This window comes from Sabethes cyaneus, chromosome 3, assembly GCF_943734655.1.
Source record: "Sabethes cyaneus chromosome 3, idSabCyanKW18_F2, whole genome shotgun sequence".
Classification (NCBI taxonomy): domain Eukaryota; kingdom Metazoa; phylum Arthropoda; class Insecta; order Diptera; family Culicidae; genus Sabethes; species Sabethes cyaneus.
In genome coordinates this window covers 7,235,287-7,241,639 of record NC_071355.1, presented here as the reverse complement: position 1 = coordinate 7,241,639, position 6,353 = coordinate 7,235,287, and the positions used below count along the sequence as shown (strand labels likewise).

The window sequence follows — 6,353 nt, the reverse complement described above, 5'->3', positions numbered from 1 at the left end:
AGCGGGTTTGCCGTGCGAAAATCCGAAAAACGATAGGAATTTCAAATAGAAATTGCAGGGCAGGTAGCAAAGATGCGAGAAGTATGGGAAACAACGAATCAACGTCCCTTATCAAGATCAAATGAGACGAAGATCTCATCCTAATCAATGCAGAGGAGGTCCACATGATAAAGCTTACCATCACACTACGGTAGGTTGTTCCACTGTTAGTCGCTCCTCCCCTTGAATGAAGTAGAAGAAAGCAAATGAATGGTCGATATTCTAGGGAATTTAAACAGGAGACAACTAGAGAAGGTGCATTTAACACTTTCGAAAATCTTAGTAACTTGCAGAACAATGACAGAGCGTATCGGAAGACTCTTAAAGAGTCTATGAAGATTTAATCAGCGCTGTTAAATGTGGTTCAAAAAAAAGCTGAACTATCGGTATGGACCATTCAGAACGAATGAATGATCCTCCCGTAATAGTGGTTAAAATGACTTTTCGCTCAGCAAGTAAAAAGTTAGACGAAGTAGACTTTAGATGCGAAGTCTGCGGCGTCACAATTCGGAGGTTCTTGGGAAAGATTAATAAAAATCATTAAGATCTCGGAATCGGTAACATCGGATGTGGTAAAAACAATGACCACTAAATCGAGAATAGACGCACTAATAAATGGCATCAAAAACGACATAACCAAATTAGTTCTGAAGGCAGGCACTTTTTCTACGATAAGCGAAGTCGTTCAAAAGGTGACCGAGCATAGCACAGAGGAGGCGACTTACGTCTCCCCAATTTTTCAGATTACTCAGTTCTCAGAATGGTATCAAAACAAGAGTGTAGTATATCCTACCTTCATCAATTCCTTGCAATTATCAAGCGTAGTGTGCAGAATCAAACTCTGGAAGAACTCCAAGTGTTCAGAACAATCAACGGCTTTAGCCGAAAAGAAAAGAATACCCCGCACCTACTTCTAACAGAAATCTCTGCAATTAAAACAATTAAATCAGAACCCACGGCGATCACAGTTAGGTTGGACAATGACGGGTCTCCATTTTGCAAAAATTAATTCAGCTCACATTACAGCAGCTTTGAGCCAAATGTAGCGACTATTAGTGTTATGTCTCTTTGCAAAGTGTTTCTTTCTGAAGAGTTACCTCTAAGTCGGAAACCCGGTAGAGATCACCTTTGTAGTATGGTACAAACGAGTCTAATCTCTAACAGAAATTGCAGAAGAGATATTGCAAATATCAAAGACAAAGACATGCAATTTCTATGTCTCCTGCTTGGTAGGAAATTGTTACGTACGCTTTGGGTGTTCCCAAAGGCTAACAACGCAGCACAACACAGGCAACACTGTCAGTAGGTCCCGTCAGAATGTTCGAGAATGAGATAGAAAATGTGACCCAAAAGTTCTTTTCAAGTAAAAGTTTGTAAGAAACTTGAAGCAGACATAAATTGTTGGTGACCCACCTTCTAAGTAAACTTTTAGTCGTACAAATGTCACTTGCATCTGAATAAGCGTTACTAGCTTGCGTCGTGCCAGCCGAAGATAACCTTCGGCTGAGATAAAAAAGAAAAAGAACAAGACGTATTTTCTCCCACGCCAAGTCAGGCTGAAGACATTATTAGGTCGTATGAATAGAACAGTTTGCTTTGTTTTCTCCGTGTAAACCCTACGGGAGAATCAAAGCAAACTGTTTTGATCATACGACCTATCATAAAGAAATTTTGAAGACAATTCACAGTCCTATTTTGGCGGTTTAACGTGCGGTATATGAAAATTTAAAATTTAATGCTTGAGTCACACTATGGTAAATTACTGCGTTACATGCGAACGCAAACGTTAAGCGTTAAATGAAATCGTTGATATACTCTAATCGTCTGGCAAGCTAGTTATTTGGTTGTTCTTAAGCACTTGTTCTGGAATGCGATTTCTCGTAGATGTTTTATGTAGAATTTTTCACTCTGAATGGTGAGGAATTTCCAAGTACATAATAGAAAGTACAGTGCCCCAAACTATAGACCCGGTTTGAGGTTCTCATTAAGGCTCTCAACAGAGAACTAACATTTTTACATTTAGTTAATAAATAAATGCAAAGTAAAACCAGCCGTGTTAGTCAGAAAGTAAAACGACCGACTTGGCAATTTAGAACATCTTCGGAATGCGCGGCCCAGTTTCTCCAAGGGTGCGCGCAATGAATTTGAAATTAAACAAAAGGTTAATTAAACCATTTCTTCCGCATGCCTTGGTAGGGCGGAGAACGAAAATTAAACCTCCGAAGATAGAGCCAATAAAAGGACGAATTTCGCGAACGTAAACAAACCGAGTGTGGGTTGATTTTCCTATGCTGGTCCAGCGAAGGATAACTCTCGCCCGTTTTGTTTCGATTTGCGACATTCGCCCTTTTGTTAATTCCATCTGGATATGAACATTTCCGGGTGGCTTACAGAAAAGCGACACAGCTGTTTCTAGAGTTAACCGCACGGGCGATAAAGGCGTCTCAGAGTGCGCAAGTTAAGTGACGAGACGAGAGAGACGTTCTCCGCCTTGCTGATTTTTGTTTACCATCATTTGCCCACTTTGGAGTTTAAGTTTAACCGGTATAACTAAAGTTACCCTTTTACGCTAAGACGTTTAACCCGACAAATTAAGTTGACATCTTCAGAATAACAGAATTAATGGTTGGTAAATCAAACGAAACAAGAAACACTCTTTTTAAGGGGGGAGGTGTGGTAAAACTATTATTCCAAGCCTCCCCAAGATCAAGTAATAGACAAAACGATTTTTTTCCCACCCGTCTTTCCCCATTTTCCATGTCCCATGCTTTACGGGGTTGGACGGTTGTGGCTTGCGTCAGACTTCACCGTTACACGCTCTCTCAACAAACCAGTGTGGCGGCCAAAATAGCCAAACAGATAGCGATAATGTTCCCTTCAAGTGTAATAACTGTCGTACAGACCACTATCAAAACACATGGCAATGGTGCGGGATCAAATCTCGCGTTGCAGATCAGAATGGAATAGTTGGGATTAAAAGTAAGTGGGTTTGTTGAAAAATTATTATGTGAGAAGTAGGAATCGATGACCAGTTTAGTTTTAAAATTAATGTGCAAAAGAACTTAGCTGCAACTTAGCAAAATAGGACGATAAAAATAGAAATTACAGTGTCGGTATCGAACGGTTCCCCCTATCACACAAGGTTAAGAACGGAAGTGTAAAACAATTTACAAACAATTAAGGCTCGTGCAACTCTAAACTTATGACATTGAGACTTTTTTCAAAAAAAAAACATAGCCTTTTGTGTCAATATAAGATTGGGGCTTCACACTTCTTTGGTTTGCTTGTAAGATAAAGATTAAATAGACAAAAAAGATTGAGTTAATCAAACCTTAAAATGGAAAGATTAACTTAGTTGTCAGAAACATATTTGAATCAATAAATCAAATTTACAATCATTTCCGCTTTAACGTAAAATCAAGCAGAAAGCATTGCTTTGGTCAAATAATCAACCCACGCGCTACTCCATGTGAGGCACATCTACAAGTAATTACAATCCACCCTTCTGAATGTTCAACATTAATGCAAAACTTAGAATAACAAATTGGACTTGTACTTGGCAGGGACAATCAATTCATTTTGAACATTGATGCTATGATCTTTTTCAAGAATTCAGTCTAGTAAAGAAGTGTTAATATAACCTCTACTGTCTCTTCTTCCTTCTGCCTATTCACACATATTACGAAACCACGATTGTCCTCTAGGAACTTAAGAACTAACTTAAAACTAAATTTACTTGTTCGTTGCGAAACTCCACTTTCGGTTACGGTGACATTCCAGCAGCAACGGACAGCATCCGATCTCATGCCGTGAATGGTAGATGACGAAAACAAACTGGTAGAGTGGCTCTGTAAAAACATGTCGGGAAGCTCAATTAAAATGTTAAACTAAATTATATTCAGTGTACATACATCTGATTTCACCGATCTTTGCATGGTGTTCTCAACAATGACAACGCCAAAACGAGTTGCTCTAATCTTAATACCAGATAACCAGCCGTTATCTGAGAGCTACCACGGTTAGCTTTGCGTTGTGCCATTGCAAATGTCGTAAAAGTGGCGTGAACGCCAAAAATCTACAACTGCATCAGCTATTTGTGTATGTGTGTGTGTGTGTTGTTACTTCCATTATCCAGATTTTGGTTTTCCTCCGAAACGAGGTTGAGCGCTCAAAGTGAGAAAACTCATGCCAATGGCGAAAAATGCGCCAATAATCAACCTTTCCGCAGGTAGCGCACGCATTTTGTACGATACTTTTCCTCTCAGATCGGAGATTGTTCTGGATGTTTCCTCTTGCTTTGCGTTCTCTTCCTTTCGTTGACCGCATCCTTCGCAAAACGGTTTAGAAAACAAGCGTAAATCTGCCGCCAACTATCTGATCTGATCTGATATGATCTGTAAAATATACATAAGTAAATTTTAGAGCCGTTTTTAAAATAGTAACATTATGCGGTGTTTTCTGGCGTTTAAAGAATCTAACTACGTAAACTTAAACAAAAATGCAATATGATGTGCTTCAATTTTTTTTGGGTTGGACAAGATTGAAAAAAAATAATCCAAAAATCGTGAAAATTTTCTAATACCACACATTAATCGATCTCTTTAAATTGTACTTTTCCATTGCACTTTTCCTCCCTACAAATTAAACCGTACCCACTGGGCAAGAAAAAAATGTTTCTACAGCAACAAATTCAAGCGTAACATGAAAACATAAAACAATTATCAATTTTGCTGCCATATAAAGCACTAATCTACACCTGGAAATAATAAGATTCAAAACTTACCCAAAACGTGAAAATTCGCCATCACAGCCATGGCAGCCATTTTTCTTCACAGCCACCCGAGTTTGGGCCTCGTTTTTAGTCCTCGAATAACTATCTTCGGCAACTAGCTGCGTCGTACACTGGTCTGGTAACATTTTCCACGCATAATTCAGTCGAAAAACAGATTTAAATCTTCACATTTTTCACTTAAATTTTGCCACATAAACGGTGAACACAGACTTAACCAACCAACCAACCAGCCAACCATTTTGCTTCGCAGTAGTGTTCGAAATGAACTTGCCGGTTCCGAGAATGAAGAAAGTTACTGCCTGCCTATCGGCTTCACAGGTCTGTCTGACAAAAACTCTGTCATTCACTGAACTGCCACTGCTGCATATAATTCGAACTGGGGATGGGAAATGTTCAACCGACCTGCAACGATATATCGATTCGCGTTGACGGTATTAATCGATCTCTTGCACCACGCATAAAAATTCCCATAGGTGAGTGCGGGTGAAAATCTGCCAAAATGTTGCGATCCCTTGCGCTCTTTAACAAATTCCTATTCTGCTTCACCCCTACAGTAAACTTTTGGAGGTGGCAGCAGCTTACGTTCGTCAACGCGAATAGTCGTCGGTCGATACCAACGTATATCTGCGTCGACAGTTACTACAGGTATATTTTTTTTTTGAAACGATGGTTCTACAATTGATGAAGGGACGGTAAGGGAAAGTAATGAAGAAAGATTTTTTTGGGAATGTAGGGGAAAAGTGGAAAGGAAGGGGACGGGGATAATAGGTAGCTACGCTTAACAAGTTGTCGTTGTGACTCCTACCTTTTGTCCAATGGTGGAAGGTGCATGGGTCGAACCAAGCTATAATCAGAGATTATAACCGGATTTGAACCCACAACACCCGCCAGTGCGTGTGGCTCACTGGTACCGGTGTACCTATGAACCACAGAGGTGCTGGACAAAAGGAGACTGCACAACCCTCCTTATTAATGTGTGTTCTTCCTCCACCTACTGTAGAAACCACCGACCGAGAAGTTTAATCTAACTTTGTTCAATCTAACCTATTACATCAGAAAAAAGATGACAGAACCATTATGATGAGGCACGCTTGAATGTGGGGTCGGAATGAACAATTATCCAAATTTGGTTTAAATCGGAGGTAGTCGATTACAATGGGTAAGATCACTTGAGAGGGAAAAACCCCTATACAAACTTAAAAATTGAATTTTTACAAAAAACTCAAGATAGAATATTTAAAAATCTTTTTTAAATTAATCGTTTTGACCAATACGAACATGCTGTGAAGAGAAATCTGAGGTGCATTAGAGCTAACTAATAAGTGCCTTCTGGTATAGCGTGCGAGGTTGCTTCAACCACTCAGAAGTTTTTTAGCTTTCTCCAATCGCTGTCGTTTGGTCGCAGCATTAATAAATTGTCCTCTGCGTAGCGCAAATGACTTATAACCAAGGTTGTTGGACATTTCTCGCCAGATTGAGAAGTCCGAACACCCGATTTCCTTGTTGATCTTGCTGGATTCTT

At 39.6% G+C, this 6,353-nt stretch overlaps 1 long non-coding RNA gene across 1 annotated transcript; it reads right to left on the bottom strand.

The window, feature by feature from the left end:
* Positions 1-2,223: 2,223 nt before the first annotated feature.
* On the bottom strand, positions 2,224-5,035 carry LOC128743450 (uncharacterized). The gene is made up of 3 exons (XR_008412300.1): positions 4,823-5,035; positions 3,951-4,433; positions 2,224-3,887 (listed from the first exon to the last, which is right to left on the bottom strand). It is a non-coding gene; the product is annotated as an uncharacterized LOC128743450 (long non-coding RNA).
* Between the last annotated feature and the right edge of the window lie 1,318 nt (positions 5,036-6,353).